At 38.8% G+C, this 18,076-nt stretch overlaps 1 protein-coding gene across 1 annotated transcript in view; it reads left to right on the top strand.

Moving 5' to 3' along the window:
- Positions 1–9,393: 9,393 nt before the first annotated feature.
- The window catches only part of atp2b4 (ATPase plasma membrane Ca2+ transporting 4), a 161,289-nt gene continuing 152,606 nt past the window's right edge, over positions 9,394–18,076 (top strand). The window contains 2 exon segments of the mRNA XM_077203334.1: positions 9,394–10,062; positions 11,245–11,331. The gene's annotated coding sequence lies outside the window, so the exon portion shown is untranslated.

Raw genomic sequence — 18,076 nt, 5'->3', positions numbered from 1 at the left:
CAATCAACGGTTTATTCTTGGCTGCCGACTGCATTCTCCAGCCTTCTGCCACACTGCTGCCACAACACCACTTGTATCAAATGTAAATATGCCATTCTGCAGTCAAATCATTGAGTTATAGGAGTAAAAATGAGGCACACAGTATCCTTCGGGATGTCTCCCCATTCGCTTCACAAAATACATGTCAAGTTTCTGCTCACCAAGAAGGAACATTTTGGGAGTCTACACTTTATAGTCCTTCAGATCAGTTGACACCCTGCATGTGTAAATACTGGTATTTAAATACCCTTCAGCAAGGACGTGAAGTGTAGACAACCAAATACAGCCAGATAATTTAAAATTCTGCCACTGAAGGAACACTGATATTAGTTATGCAACTCGTTATTCGGCCTGTGAACTCTTAAGCGGTGTCTCAAGACGCATGGGGGTTACAACACAGTTTTACATATATGGCCTAAGGGGCTGTTGTTTACACAACACCATTTTCAACTAAAAACGTAAAACCTTTAATGCATTCTGGCCATTCGTTTACACGTCAACAGTGTTTTGGGTTCCTGAAAACACCAACTTTTGAAAACGGGTTTCAAAGTGCAAGTTTTCGAAAACGGTCTCTGTGTACATGCACATGCATATTACGTGTTCAGTCTATAGCGTTTCATCGCCATCTAATGGCAGCAGAATAGACATTTTCGCGGGGATCATTTTGACAATGGTGAACTTGACGTTCCCTAAATTACATATTTATGTGAGTATCTTCCCCGCCCTATCTAGCATGTTTCAATTCCTATCTGTTAAGCATCAATAGCACTTTTATTTCAGAAAGGCAGAGGTTTTCCTTTTTTTAAGGATTACAGCTTTCTATGTAAACTAAACAGTGGCAATCACACTGTAATTGTGAAAGTCAAGTCAAGTCATCCTCATCTATATAGCGATTTTAACAATGTAGATTGTTTCAAAGCAGCTTTACAGAGATAAACATATAATTTAAGGTAACAGAGATCGGTTTGGTTTTATAGTGGTTCCTGAAAAATGTTTTTTCCAGCTAAAGTTAGTTTTGATTGATTCACTTCCGTCTAAATGATCATTTGTTATTAAATTAGGGGCCGCTAAGACGACACCGTTCTCTCTAAACAGACTTTAAACGTGAACCTGTGATAGATGCTGATGGCGTTCACATGCGCATTAAGAAATGATTCTATAGTTATGTTTGAATATATGTGCGCAGGTTTTTAATTCCTTACAAACCATGCCTAAACAAACTACTTGTCTTGTCTATAAATTTTGATGCAGAATTTTATTTTATCTTATCACTTTGGGTAGGTACGCGAACCGAAAAATTCCACAACACTTTATCTGTAGAGTGGTATAGGGATCCTCCATAGGGAGAGGCTAGTTGGCACTTCAGCACTGCATTGCCATCAGGTCCAGGCGAAAGTCCTTCGTCAGATCTGGAAACGGCCTGGATCCGGCAGGCTGCGGGAAAACCTCGGGATAAACAAAGACACTAAAATTAGCGTAGATGCCATTCTTCTTATGATGTAACGAGTACATCAGGATTTAAGGGAAGTGTTCCCAGTTTCGGCTGACCGAATCTAAGCAGCCTAATATTGAATTATAGAAGTCTATAGAGTGTTATGTGAATGCTAGGTCAAAGAGATGTGTTTTTAGTCTAGCTTTGAACTGACAGACTGTGTCTGCTTCCCGGACAATGTTAGGAAGATTGTTCCAAAGTTTTGGTGCTAAATAGGAAAAGGATCTACCGCCAGCAGTCGATTTAGATATTCTAGGTATTATCAACTGGCCAGAACTTTGAGATCGCAATAGACGTGAAGGACTATAATGCGTGAAGGACTAAAACCTCTAGCGGCTGCGTTTTGAACTAGCTGTAGTTTGTTTATAAAGCGTGCAGGGCAACCACCCAGTAGAGCATTACAATAATCCAGCCTTGATGTCATGAACACATGAACTAGTTGTTCCGCATTTGTCAATGAGAGCATATGACGTAATTTAGATATATTTTTAAGATGGAAAAATGCGGTTTTACAGACACTAGACACGTGACTTTCAAATGAAAGATTGGTATCAAAGAGCACACACAGGTTCCTAACTGACGACGAAGACTTAACAGAGCAGCCATCAAGTGTTAGACGGTATTCTAGGTTATTACGTATGGAAGTTTTTTGTCCAATAATTAGAATCTCTGTTTTTTCAGAATTTAGTAGTAGGAAATTACTAGTCATCCAATTTTTGATATCAACTATGCATTCCGATAAAACTCATAAGGCCTCATGCAGCCTCGTTATATAGGTGCAACAGTCACAGAACTGTCCAGGGGAAAAAAAACATCTATGAAATCTCAAAAGACATGGTGGAGTCACCCTTTTAAGAGTATGCAATAATGATAAAATTATAGGTAACCATGGCTACTGAACAGTAATGGGCCACCTGTGGGCTACTGGTTCAGTGAGGAAGCCAGAATGAGCTTAGTTTCAAAATACCGATGAGATCAAATGTCTGGATAAAATAAAATGATTTTTTTAACCACTTTGTAGGCCTATTTGACAACAGTTTTCTTGTATCATGCGACAATTCTCATGTATTTATATTAGTCACACAAGAGAGGTGTGAAATGTGAGAACTTAGTTTTACAATACCTTATTCTCATTTTCAATAAGTAGTTTAAGCAGACGCCAAATACACAGTATTTCCAAAGCCCGCAATATTGTGTTGAAATAAACAGAGGAAAACCAAGGATTTTCACGTGCTATCAGAATTATCGTAATACAATTTTCCTAGTTAAAAGTTGGACATGATAAACGCCCTCTCCAAGTCGTAGGCTATTTACCACTGAACCTAAGTTCCTGAGTTGGGCGAGCCATAAACTTTTAACATGCCGGAGAACGATTGCTGCTTTGATTCCCCAACAGCTACATTGCCTTGTATTGTTAATGTTGTACAATTTTACGAATAATCGTTTTATGTGTATTGTTTTATACACAGTGAAAATAGCCTGTGTTTGACCGAAATTCCAGAATTGTCAGTCAGCTGACGATCTAGCGTGGTGAATGTTTATAGTTGTCAATGAATAGAATGTTAAATATCATTTAGGCTTTAATAAAATAATCCAATAAATAAGCAAGAATAAACCTGGTGTCCTCCATGAATCCCGTTCTTTCCGAAAACAAAGTACTGGAATGCAACGAGCTCGTAATCAACTTCAGACGTGGGAAGTAGGACATTTCTAATAGCATATTATGGCATCATTGCTTTTAGTCATATGGCGTTTAGTCCTTATTTTGCATTTGTATTTAATGGATGGCAAAACAGCTTAAGATGCATATCCGCCATCTAATGGATTGGAGTGAAATGAACTTTGAAACCGCAATCCAAAGTTGCGATAGGCTAAGTAGGCTACAACAACATCAAGCACATACACGCGCATCCGTGTGGTAGTTGTAGTCCTTCTGTAGAAACTTGTTAGCACATAAACAGCTTTAAAAATCACATTTTAGGGTTTATGGAGGCTATGATGTTCATTTATTTACGTCTCTTTACGTAGTGTCAGTCACAAACTTTTTTCATAAACTCAAAACCGCCATCAAAAAATAATATAAAAATGAAAATAAATTCCTGGCTGGAAAATCCAAATCATCTTCTGTCTGTCAGGTCTACAATTGATGAGCTCTATTTAGCGACACCGTTTGCTTTATGACTGAAGCGTTGGCTTTTCAACTTTTTGTATACAATTTTAATCACGTATAGCCTACAAATATTTCTGTTCCACGCACTATTTATAATTTACCCCTGTCAAGCAAGGCGATGTGTTGTTGGGAGTTCCGGGATCTGACCATTCATTTGCTTCAATTTTCTTCTTCTTCTTCTTCTTTTTTGTTTTATTGGCAACCGCACTTTACAGTGCATTACTGCCATCATCAGGTAGCTTGGATCAGAAACACCTCCTATTTTCTTAACATTTCTACCCCTCCCCACCCCTAAAGAGAGGAGGAGAGAGAGAAAGAAAAAAAAAGAAAAAAGAAAAAATTTTTTTTTATATATATATATATATTTTAACCCACTGACGCTGCGTGTTCAGCTCCTCCAGTTTCCACCCCACCTCCCTTTAACTCCCACTTCTCACCAAACCTTACTTAACCTTCGGATTAACTTTTTCCTTGTCCCACACTTTACTTCATACACATCTCTCTACAAGCCTATACTTATTAATCCTACACTCTTTTCATTAAACCTGTATTGTTCAGAAACTGAAACAACACATTGACTGTACTATTTCCTACATTTGAGTCTAATATATTCTTTAATGTTAACTCTTTCCCTTCATTTTTCCATACTTCTTCTCTTAGCACTTCTCTTTCTTCTTCATAACCCTTACAATTAACAATCACATGTTCCACAGATTCACTCTGTCCGCATTTATCACATAATCCTGTTGGATGCTTAGATATTAAATGTAATGTTTTATTCAAACCTGTATGTCCCACTCTTAGTCTTGTAATTATACTTTCCTCCCTTCTATTTCTCCCTTTTTTCCTCCCTTCTCCCACTTTCTTTTGTATTGCATATAAATGTCTCCCTTTACTCTCATTATCCCAATATTGTTGCCACTTTTTAATCACTTTCTCTTTTATTACTGATTTTATTTCTTTTATACTATGTGGTATCTCAATTTCTACCATTTCCTCATCTACTGCTTGTTTAGCCAATTTATCTGCTTCTTCATTTCCTTTAAGTCCCACATGGGCTGGCACCCACATAAATTGTACTTGTATTTTACTTTGCTTCAACTCAAAGAGATTTTGCAGGATTTCCATCATTAAATCTGGTCTTGATTCTGATTTTTGATTATCAATACTGACTATTGCTGAATATGAATCTGAACATATGATCGCATTATTAATTCTCCTTTCTTTAACTAATTGCACTGCTAACAAAATAGCCATCAGCTCACCAGTATATACTGATAACTGATCACTAATTCTAGCTTTTTTCCTCACAAGTAACTTTTGTACATATACTGCCACTCCTATTCTTTCTCCTTTTTTGGAAGCATCCGTGTATATCTGTATATGATCTCCATACCTAATTCTTAAATACTCATTTGCTCTCATTACTTCCATCTCCTTATTTCCTTCACTCTGTCTTATCTTCAGTAATGTTAAATCTACTCCTGGTTGAGGAAGAATCCATAGAGGGGTATGCGGATACATTACTCTTGGCACACTTCTATAATTGTCTATCCCCATCTCTTTAATATCTTCTTCTACCACCCATCCAAAACTCTTGTATCTATTCATCCCTTGTTCCCAACATATTCCTAATATTTTCCTTGTTGGATGCCTCTCATCCTGACTATTTAGATTTGTCCAATAAACAGCCATTAACTGTTGCCTTCTGATATTAAGCGGCATTTCATTTACCTCCACTTGCATTGCTGCTATAGGTGTAGTTGGACATGCTCCACAGCAAATTCTCAATGCCTGTGCTTGAATTCTGTCTAACTTCACTAACTGTGACTTTGCCGCCAACCCATATGCCACACTTCCATAATCTAGCACAGATCGTATCATTGCTACATATACTGTTTGAAGCGCCCCTCTATCTGCTCCCCACTCTTGTCCTGCCATACATTTCATTACATTTATAACTCTTTTGCACTTATTTACTATCTTATGAATATGCTCTTTCCACGTAAGTCTAGTATCCAGCCATAATCCCAAGAATCTAACTGATGCCACTCGTGCCATTTCATTGTTGTATATCTTTAACCTACACTCATTTTCTACTTTCTTGTTGGAAAATATAATACTTTGTGACTTCTCCACAGATAACTTAAATCCCCACTTATATGACCATTTTACCACCTCATCCACCGCCTTCTGCATTTTCCCCATAATAAACTTTTTATTTCTTCCTCTGAACCACAAAGCCCCATCATCTGCAAACAATGATCTACCAACACTCCTATCCACCTTACTAAATATATCATCTATCATTATTATAAAAAGGACTGGACTTATTACACTTCCCTGAGGAGTGCCATTTTCTACAATTCCTTGAGATGATATAGAATCTCCCACCCTCACTCTTATTACTCTTTCCTTAAGGAAGTCATTAATCCAATTGAACATTTTCCCCCCTACCCCCATCTCCTCCAACTTAATCATAAGACCCTCCCTCCACAACATATCGTAAGCTTTTTCAATATCGAGAAACACAGCAATTACTGATTCTCTATTTGACAGAGCTTTCTTTATTTCTGCCTCCAAACACATTACCGGATCCATAGTTCCTCTTCCTACCCTAAACCCACTTTGATAAGGTGTTAATTTACCTTCTTTTTCCAAAAAATATACTAATCTATCCGTTATCATTCTCTCCATCACTTTCCCTAAATGAGAAGTAAGAGCTATTGGTCTATAGTTACCTGGCTTACTAAGATCCTTCCCTTGTTTCCTTATTGGCAGTATCAGTGCTTCTTTCCAACTTTGTGGTAACACCCCCAATTCCCATACTTTATTATAAAACTCTAACATTACTCTCAATGATTCATCACTCAACTGTCTAAGCATATTATAACTGATTGCATCTTGACCCGGAGTAGTTTCTCTCATTCTCCTCAGTGCTCGTTTTAGTTCGGTTAATCCAAACGGGACATCCATTACATTATCTCTTTCCTCTCTCATTTCCAATAAATGAGGATGTTCTCTTAAAGTTTCCTCCCTTTCCCTCTTAAATTCTTCAGACAGATTTTCTGTACTATTTACTTTTATAAATGTTTTACAAAACATTTCTGCTTTATCACAATTTTCTATTGCTATTACTTCCCCTTCATTTAAAACAGGATATTCCATCTCCTTCCTTATACCATTCATCCTTCTAATCATATTCCATACTTCTCCTATTGGTGTACTTCTCCCTATTTTATCACAAAAGTCTCTCCAATATTGTCTTTTTGCCCTTCTTACAACCTTTTTTACTTGTGCTTGTTCTCTCTTATATTCCATTAAACCTGGGTAACTATGCATTCTTCTTACATTCTTATATGCTCTCCTTTTCCTTCTAATAGCATCATCACACTCCTTATTCCACCATGGTACCATTTTTATCTTTCTTCTTCCTTTACTCTTAGGAATACTACTTTCTGCCGCCTTCTTAATGACACCTATAATTTTCTCACTTATAGCATCTATGTCATCTGCATTTCTTACTTCATTTATATCTAAACCCTCCTCCACCATTTCCACATACTCAGTCCAGTTAGCCTTCTCATAATTCCATCTCCCTTCTCTTCTTACATTTCTTTCTACACTCTTATTCATACTCATTTCAATCAAAATGGGAAAGTGATCACTACCTATACTACATTTCCTTAATACCTTCCAGCTAATTATGCCCCCTAACCTACTTTTAGCAAGAGTTAAATCCAACACCGATTCTTTACCTGTTCTCATGTCTACACGTGTACCTCCTCTATCATTTAGACAGATCAAATTCATCTCATCCATTAATTCTTCAATCACCTGCCCATTTCTGTCAGTTACACTTCCTCCCCATATACTACTATGAGCATTAAAATCCCCACACCAAATCACCCTCTCTCTGTTTTGCCCCTCTATCTTCACCATCTCTTCCAATATCATTTGTCTACATGGATTATAATAATTAATTATTACAACACTCTTATCATCCTTCCATACCTCTACCACCACATATTCAATTTCTCTTCCTTTCCCCACCATTCTACACTGAATTTCAGACTTTATGAAAGTAACACACCCACCACCATTTCCCTCTTCCCGATCTCTTCTCACAGAAACATATCCTTTAATTACAAAATCCAGTTTAGGTTTCAACCAAGATTCTTGTACACATATCACATCAGGCTTAACCTCCATCTTATTTACATAACCCTTAAATTCCAATCCATTAGCCACCAGACTTCTAGCATTCCATTGTAAGATTACTAACATCAATACTATTGTCCATCCCATGACTCTTGACTAGGCTGAATTTCTGAGGTTAGACCTTCTCTAACCATTTCCCATGTTAGCCCTTTGATATCCAGGAACCTCTCTGCTGCTCTCACTATTATCTGTATCTTTTCTGTTCTTCTCTCCGTCTGTGCTGTACAGTTTATGACCTCTGCCATGAATAACACAAAACTCTTTTTACTTACTATCATGGTGTCATCCGATTTATTGCTTTCCTTTTCTTCATTTCTGTTTCGATCTCTCCACTCCTCATTCTCCTCACTCTCTTTCTTTTTCCTTGAATCCACTTTTTTAACTGCTTCTGCATATGACAACTTATTTCCATCTCTTTCCTTCTGAATTTCTACTGCTCTCTTTCTAACTTCACACCCTCCATATGCCACATTATGGGCCCCCCCACAATTACAACATTTTGCTTCACTTCTTCCACATTTTCCATTCTCATGCTCTTCCCCACAATGTGCACATCTCTTTTTAGCTCTACATACACTTGCAACATGACCATATCTCTGACAATTATAGCATCTCAGCGGAGCTCGCACATATTCTCTCACCCGAAAGCTTACATATCCAATCATCACTTTACTTGGTAACATTCCACCACTTTCAAAACGTAACATTACAGAAAGACTTTCTTCCTTATTACCTTCCCTATTCCTCTGCAATCGTTTTGCTTCAATTACATTTCCTCCTTTAACATTCCTCATCAACTCTATCATATTGACCTCCAATGGTACCCCTGTAATTACTCCACATAACCATGGTTTTCCACCTATTTGATTACAACTTGATATCACTTGTTTACACACAACCTTCATTTTCTTTACCTTATCTCTCTGCTCCTCATTTTCACATATCACCACCAATGCTCCATCCTGAAGCACTCTTGCACATTTAATCTCCCCTGATTGTTTCCTCAATTCATTTGTTAATTCAATTGGGTTTACCCCTTTTATTCCTTGTCCCTCTTTAAATCTTACAATCATTTTTATCTCCTCTATCCTTTCATCTACTACTTCCCTTTCGCTATCCTCACCTGTACTTACTGAATCCTCTTCATTATCTTTCTTCCTCTTTTTATTTGCTTTTTCAACACTTTTTATTCTCCCACCTTCCACCTGTACCCAATCCATCTCCTTTTCACCTTCATTCTCTGATTCATGTATTCTAGTTTTTGTTTCTGATCCAACTTCCTCTTTTTTTTTCCTCGATTTGCCCATCTTCTCTTAACACCGACGCTCAGAAGAATCTTAATCCTCAACCGTTCAAAGTCAGACCCACACAGTCGTCCGTCTTCCTGAACCCACTTCAGAACAGGTTGCCCGCTCGCTTCAATTTTCCTTGTGATCCACCTTAAATGACTGATCCCACACACAAGTCCCTCCCTCTCCGCCGCAGCTCTCCCAACCCTCAGACTGAATCTCTATCTCCCTCTTTCGATTTCCAGCCACGGCAACCAGTGATTGAAACGGTCTTTTTCGTTGAGCGGTGAAAGGTTGCGTTTATCCGCTCTTTTCCCGGCGGTTAAACAGGGGGCAACAAATAGAGCAGTTAACACGTAGAAAACAAGATTGAAAACCAAACAAAACTTGGACCTGTAGCGTTTGCGTTCCGTAGTCAAAGCGGAACATACCTCAATCCCTCTTGTGATTATTTCCTCTTTTCTCTGGACGAGAAAAGGCTGTTGGATTGGGTTCGAGTAGACGGGCTTCTCACTTTTCAACAACGTGATATAAAAAGTTTATATGTTTTCAGCCTAAACGCGGAGGTCACATTTTACATGTAGGAAAAGCGACTAATTCCATCCTGCTGCTTGACTGGTACCAATTCTAAAGTTAGTTTCCAGATGCAGAGTAAACAAACACGGTTCGCAAGCGACGAAATACATTGCCTATCCGTGCGAGTGTTTACTTAGCCTTTTGCGTCTTTAATCTTTGGGAGTTTTGAGGAGAGGGCTTGTTTTTGAGGAGCAGGGCTTGTTTCTCGATGCACTGAACGAGGAGGAACGTCCCATGTGCGGCTTTCACTCTTTCTGACAACCCTTCAGTCTGAGGTAGGTTTGTTATTTTTCCTGTTTTATTTTACTCACATTGATTTCTGTCCACAGGTGTGCGCGTGCATGTTCCATCTTGTAAAGGGTAATCAGAGCCGCGCCGTGTTTGTTCACGAGACATTTTTTTTGTGCCTGTTGCAAGTATTCATTTCTGCAGTTTTTCGGTGAAAATTGAATCGTTTACTGTTTTTACGTTACTTCAACTATGAAAATATTTTTTTGGGCATTCCAGTAACGCATATAGCTGTCTATTACATGTAAACCCTATCCCTAGCGTTCACGATTTTGTTAACGTTATTTTATGTATTAGCGCATTTTTGTACCATTTCACAATCATTGATTTCAGCGCAGTCATTTAACGTTGAAGCGTGCACGTTTCACACGACTTGCTAATATGGTCTTTTTAATTGCAATAAATAAATGGGTACATTTCATGTAAAGTGTAAAGAGGCTCTCTAGCTGATTGATAAAGAGGTTATCAGTCGATTCATCTGACGTCACCCCCTCGGGTAATGTCCACCGCGCCTCTCTCGCGCCTCTCTGGGTGTGTCCTCGCGCTATTGCGTCGAAGGGGAAACCCTGCAATTTGTTCTCTGTGAGGAGCTTCGATTCCCTGTCCTGTGAGGAGAACAAAACAAGCCCAGTTGTGTCAGAAAGAGAAGAACACAAGGCACATATGCTTTCTGGTTGGTGTTATGTTTTAGTATAATGGTTAAATGAAGATTCGTGTGTGATTTATCAACGGTTTGTTTTTTGAAGCTCTAACTTAGGTCAGCTTCAGGTGTCTTGGAACGGTTAACTTTAGCCTCAGCAGCCTGAGGGGAATATAAACGGTCAATTCGCCTAAAGTTAACGTTAGGGACGCCTCAGTCAACATTGACTTCCATTGCAACTTATGTTAACTCATACAATGTGAGTGAACCTGAGGCTGTCATTTTGACTAACATCTTTTGTGTTTCACATAATAAAGTAACGTTAAGCCAAATGGGTTTTGAACGACATTTAGGTGAAATTATTTCGTTTTTGGGTGAACTATTCGACGTACAAACGGACAATTTTGTGTTTCTGTGGCTAATAGTGCTGTGAGACACATCCTAGCAGTTAACTTAGTTTACCATGTTACATTAACAAAGTCTCCTTGTGTGGAACGGGAAAGCCACCTTATTGTTTTACTTCCCACAGGTGATGTTCGCGAGCTAATCTTCTGCTGGTGTGAAGACGATTTATTTTGTGGAATTTTTGTGCTCACAAAATAACCAAAAGAGAAAGGTCAGTCATTATGAATATGCTGTGATCATTTTTAAAGCTTATCCCTGTACATCCACCATAATCCAGGAGAATTCAATCCATGACTGAAGGACTGTTGTTAACCAAATGAGAGTGATTGAAACGCACATAGATCAAGGTGTCATCCGATAGATCTGCAAACAGTGCGTTCTTTCCGTGTTCAAACGTGGAGCGTTGTGTGTCTGTTTGCTCAAATACAGTTCATTTTCCATGAGAATGTATTAACGTTAGTAATTATGAAGAACCAGCTCCAGGACATCAAGCAGATATCACAGCTGAACAATACCACTTGTGTACAAGTTCATGTGTGAGTGGGTGTGCTTGTGCATGCTTTAAACTTTACATAACCTGCAGGGTGGGGGTGTTTGGAGCTATCAAGAAGTTTTCTTCTCTAGTGATTTACTTACTCCAGCCGACTGATGCAATTTATTGTTGTGCATATCAAGCTGTTTACCCTGCAGAGCATCTGTTCCCTCTAATTAGGGGGAGAGTTGTACTGTTCAGCCTTCCTCCTCAGACATGATCATGGGCGCTGGTGGTAACATCAGCCTGTACTGTGACTCAGGTCTCCACTGTGTGAATACTGGCTATAAATGGGATAGCTCAGGGCTCCAGAATAACATTTGAGAGCAGCAGCACTGGTGCCACTAAGTTCTACAGATGGTGGTGCCATCACCTGATTTTGAAAGCAGCGAGGGGGGGATTATTAATCATAAAGGTAAATGAATCATAAAGTATTTTTTTTACATTTAATTAGTGCAGTAACTAATAATATTACATGTTTATTTCTTAGAAAGGCACATTTGACAGCAAAGCACTGAACTTGAGTTGAGATGCTGATAAAATTAGCTTGTTTTTTTTCCTTGCTCAAAACGAGGCGGAGGTGGTAAAATCCTGATCATGGCTGAAGAAAACACTTTCTACAAGCATGTATTTTAGGTACTTTAATATTAAGATAATTAGATTTTTGCTTTGAGAACACTATTACACCAATACAGTGTTTCCCACAGGATTTTGTGAAACTGGTGTGTGGACCTCTGCCCTCAAAAGTTTGTACATTTTTAAGGTAAATTCATTAATCTGGTGCACTTTGAGAGTTCAAAATTAAGAGCTCAAATCCATGTTCAGTTTGCAAATTGGACAAAGAAAATGTCTGTGCATTGACTTTTACCTGAACTTTAAAGGGTGTACTATAGGGCTTGTGCGCTAGAGATGTTTGGATCAGCTATAACGTCACCTGAATCCGCTGTTAAAAATAAATCAACCACCTAAAACTATTATTTTCTAAGATATAGATATCTGCACCTGATCATCACATTACAATTATTCAAATTCTCAGTGTTAAGCATGATTATATGGTAACCTATCACACTGAAGTAGGCTGATTTAAAATAAAAGGTCTTCAACTAGAATATTAACACCCTAGGCTGTTACAAATCAAATTAAATTTACATTGAAAAATTACAACTCTATTAAAGGTTGTATCGGTAATTTCAGGCCCAAAAATAAATGTCTAATCTTTCCTAACGATCCGCTAGCTGCCCGCCCCATAAGCATGCTGTCCAAAAACCGCGTCTCTGTAGGCAGCCTAGGCTCTGAGATCTGCACACAAAAACAAATGGGTACAACCCCAACTCAAAACCAAAATAAAGTCTTCCAACCAATCACTGACAGGGGCAGGTGTTGTGAGGTTTTGCGCTCGTGCACGGCTGGGCACGAAATCGGAGCAACAACCGCCCCTGTCAGTGATTGGTTGGAACACTGTTCATTTTGATTTTGAGTGGTGGTTGTACCCATTTGTATTTGTGTGCAGATCTCAGAGCCTACGCTGCCTACAGAGACGTGCTTTTTGGACCGCATGCTTATGGGGTGGGCAGCTAGCGGATCGTTAGGAAAGATAAGACATTTAGTTTTGGGCCAGAAATCACTGATACAACCTTAAAATGAGATTGTTTTAAATATTTTTTGAATATACAAATAAGGAATGTTGAAAAGAATGATAGTTTGAAACTAACCCGCCAGTAGTTCAAGTCAAGTCACCTTCATTTATATAGCGCTTTTAACAATATGGACTGTTTCAAAGCAGCTTTACAGTAATAATAGTAACCAAGATTGTTTTGGCTTTACAGCAGCTCTGGAATAAAGTTATTGTCCAGCTATAGATTTCTTCACTTCCGTCGCAGCAATCATTAGTTAATAACTTCGGGGCTGCTAACACGACACCGTTCTAACAGAAAATTCTTTAATGCGATCCGGCCGCTCATTTGCATAAAACTGTGCCTGGTGGCTCTAAGAATTTATTTATCGCTTCCACGTAGCCACGTGAATCGGAATTATCCCGACAACGTATGCCGGTTTTCCGGTTTATGACCTTTTTTTTTCGTGCATAATCAGGTGTTCAAAGCATTTTCTACTGGTTGAGAGAGGAATTACAGCAGTAAATTGACTTAGGATGGTCTATTTTAATGTCATTAGTGAATATTGTAGAATAGAATAGCGCCCAGTATAACCTAAAATTGTTATTTCTTAACTTTCTAAAAAACAGGAAATAACGTTAATACAACGTTTATATAATGGGAGAATTGAACGTTCTAATGACGTTTGAATGATGTTCTTATAACAAAGCAAGAACGTTAATACAACGTTTATATAACGGGAGAATTGAACGTTCTTATAACGTTTTGAATAAAGTTCTTATAACCAAGAAATTACGTTAATACAACGTCTAAAACACTGGACGTTTTGAATGTTCCTAGAACATTCAGAAATAACGTTTTTATAACTTAATGGGAACGTTATGAAAATGTTCTTATAACCTAAAATTGTTAGTTGGGGAAGAGGAGAGATTCGCGATTGCACTGAACACGTTTTAAGTGCAGGATTCTCTGAGCAAGCCCAGAGAAAATAGACCTATTCTAACAAGAGCAGAGTGTATCTGAGAGTGCGGCACATTATAATCCGCGCGCGAGCAGAGAGATTCGCGCTCGCGCATTATATTAATGTACTTTCACGCTACAATAATGCGTTCTCGACATTTGACAGTAAAATAACGCCATAGTTCTGCAGTATCCATCTTCCCTGTGACGTAACACCAGAGCACTGCTGTTTACCCTCGCCCCGCAGTCGCGGCTTAGAAGTGCAACATTGTAAAGGGTCCGTCTGAAATAGTGGTGCAGCGTAAAGTTGTGTAATTAAATATATCGGTATGGCGGTATATTAAAAATTAATATCATAAAAATATACACCGGTTTTCGGTATGAACCGGTATACCGCCCAGCACTAAGGGAGAGACTAGTTGATACTTCAGGACTGCGTTGTGGGGAGGTGGCAGCAGGTGACCGTCGTAGGCCCCATCCACACTACTGCGTTTTAGTTTAGAAACGGAGAATTCGAGCGAATACGATCTCCGTCCACAGCGTCCAACGTTTTAGCTGTGTATTAGAACTGATCTCCGTCCACATTAAAACGACTGAAAACGCGGATCACGTCAGGGCATGTGCGTGCTGGTGTAAAAAGGAAACGGATTGACTATTTCTCAGATTTTCGCTGAGGTTGATAAGTGCCGATCTGGACATTTGAAAGTTTTCGCACCATTCCTCAGGAACTACACCTTTAATGATAAAATTATCCAACCATGCGCTGGTTCTTCCCGGCTTAACCCAAAACCGATGCTCCATGTACGGTCGAAACCGCCTCTGCACACGGGAATTGTCACAGATCGGCGATCGCTCAAATAATTGCTGCCTCAACCGCATGTGGGCAGTTATAGTAGGGCTGGACGATTTTGGCTAAAATCATAATCGCGATTAATCGAACAAGTTACATCGATTACGATTATTGAACAATTATTTAAAAAAAAATCTTTCTCATGTGTCACTGGCAAGGCTTATACTGTAAATATGTTCACGGTTATTTTTTTGAATGAAAGAATGCATAATCCTATCTTTGTGATTCTAAAATAAGGAAACACACAGATAGCTTTTAATGCTTACTTATTAAATATTTCAAACAATTGAATCAAACAAAGCATACAATGCTTGAAATAAAAACGTCTAATAAAAAGTAATAAAGTTTTTATCTAAAAAGAAAGTTTCCTCAAAATGTAGAAAATAGTTATTTTTGTAAACAAAATAAATTATTGTAAATATTGCCATCTTAAAAGTAAAATATAACTTGTATAAAACTAAAAAAACTAATCCTTTTCATATTGTGTAGCATTTGTAAATGCTTGTGTTATCGAAACCTGCTTTGTGGAGTGGAGGCACTTGTGGCTGGGCGTTTGTTAGTCTCTCTCTTTTTTCGCGTGTTTCTTTGGTACAAGTGGCTCCTGTTGCTGAGTTGACTCAGTGTTTGAGTTCCCTTTCACACAGAGATTCCGGAAAATACACGGATAAAGTGGTCCGGGATTTGACCCGGGTTCGTTTGACTTTGGTTCATTCACACTGCCAGTGATTTTCCGGAATCAAGAGAGTGCGTTCACACAGACACACACAACCCGCAAAGACACGTGACATGTCCCAGCGGCATCTATAGTTTGCTTATGAGCTGCGACTTCTCACGAGAAATCACGCTTGCGCATTTTTTTCTCTGATTCGATCATAAACTAGCGCATTGCGAACTGTTTCACGCTGGCGAACGATCCCGGCCTAGCGCCATCATTACGACACGGCATTGATTATGGCATTTGTTCACACAGCGCGCGTTCCGGGACTGAACACGGCAATGTTACTATGTCCCCAACCTGGCATCAATCCCGGGTCGTGTTTGCGTTCACACAGAAGGTGTTTGTTCTGGCAATTTCCCGGGATCAACGCGCTGTGTGAAAGGGGCTCATGTTGCTCCAATGTCGCAGACTGGACGGGGCGGAGTTACGTGACTACACACGCGGTAATATGTTTTAAGGAGAAAGTACATTAACACACAGTGGACGGAAATATTAATAGGATTAAAAAACAGAAATGACCGACATGGTAAAATTACGTCGGTTATAGGCTCTGAATTTCGGTTTCGATTATTTTTCGATTAATCATCCAGCCCTAAGTTATAGCATTGTAAAATGCAGAATTTACTTGCACTAACGTAACTGGTAGTCCAGGCTGTTGTTGTATGTTTTCTTCCGTTGTATGACACCCAATCAGAGGGCCGAGCGTGAGCCTCTGTGTCGTCGTTTCTAAAGTCCTCTGTTTTGACCCGTCTTCACTAAAACGCCCTCCGGAGATTCAAAACGGGGTCGGCAGCGTTTCTAAACTTCTTCGTTTTTGCCGTTTTAGTCTGGACGGGAGGTGCAAACGTAGCAAAAGGTCTCCGTTTCTAAACTAAAACGTAGTAGTGTGGATGGGGCCTTAATGAGCGAGTCATTCTTTTAAACGATTTATTCAGAATGAGGCAGTTTATGAATGGGTAATTGAATCTTTGACTCAACTGATTTGTTCAAAATGCTGAATCATTCAGTAATGAAACATGGCTGAGTGTTCCTGTGAGATGCGCTATGGTTCTGTTGTGATCTTTGTTTGGAACTATTTTCGCTGCTGAAACAGAACTAAAATGTAAGTGACTTAATTTCAACTATTTGTTTATTGATCTGTTATGAAATCATGGTATATGGTGATGGTATTCAGGAAAACGGCACTCTGGTCGTTAGGGGTGGGGGAAAAAATCGATTCTTAGATGCATCGCGATGCGGACGTGGACGATTCTGAATCGATTCACAAACGTCAATTTTTTTTTTGGAAAATCGATTTTTTTTTTTTTTTTAGATATGTAGCCTATTTATAATGACGTAATATTGACAGAACGCAAAAGACGGAACTCTGCAGCGCGGAAGTGCAGTGCCCGGACCGTCTGTCTGTGGCGTGTGCACATAACAGAGACGTGATGGCTGAGCGCGAAATCCAAACACCCTCCTCGTTAAAAGCTGACGTGTGGAAATATTTTGGCTTCTATGAAGTTGAAGGGGGAAAGGAGCTGGACAACAGCCACACTAGTTGTAAGCTTTGTAGAATAAAACTAAAATATTTCGGCAACACGACAAATATGAGAAGCCATTTGACACGTTTCCACCCAGAGGAGGAAAACACTCGGCTGTACCAGAGCCGTTTCTCTCTATGGCTCTGGGCTGTATCGGTGTTCAGACGATTTCTGCTGCCTTGTCGAAAAATGCTACCCATGCGCGAATCGATCACAGATAATGTTGATTCATTCTCTATTGTTTCCATAATGGTGTAAATCTCACAATATTATGACATCGTTATTTCATTTTAATCAGGGTAAGTGTATGGGGAGCATATTTTGATATTTTAAATGAACTAGCAATTATCACATTTGATATAACAAGTAAAAATTGTATTATTTTATGAAATAAAATTATAATAAAATTCGAAGTTAAGAGTACAGTATAATGTACTGTTTTTATTTTTTAAAACGGTGTGAAAAGTAAAATTATCATCAAATATTCATCTTTGACCTGTCAAAGTTTCCTACAAGTCTCCACAGCAAGGATGCATAGATTTATGGGCGTGGTAAGCAGAAGAAAAATGAGTCTGCACATGCGCATAACCAGTAAGTAGCACATCTCAATGGGTAGCATGAATCGTCAGAACACCTGTTGTTGTTATATTATTAATTTACTACAAGTATGCTGCTAGTTCAGGCACACATTTATTTTCCTGTTGGTTCTTTGCAATTTTAATGAAATTTATTGTACGTTAATTCTTTATGGGGCATTACT

The sequence above is a fragment of the Siphateles boraxobius genome, unplaced genomic scaffold, assembly GCF_051911475.1.
Source record: "Siphateles boraxobius isolate OS27281-9 unplaced genomic scaffold, OSU_SipBor_1 5, whole genome shotgun sequence".
NCBI classification, from domain to species: Eukaryota; Metazoa; Chordata; class Actinopteri; order Cypriniformes; family Leuciscidae; genus Siphateles; species Siphateles boraxobius.
Note: the sequence above shows the minus strand (reverse complement) of the source record. Positions and strands in the feature narration are given on the sequence as shown.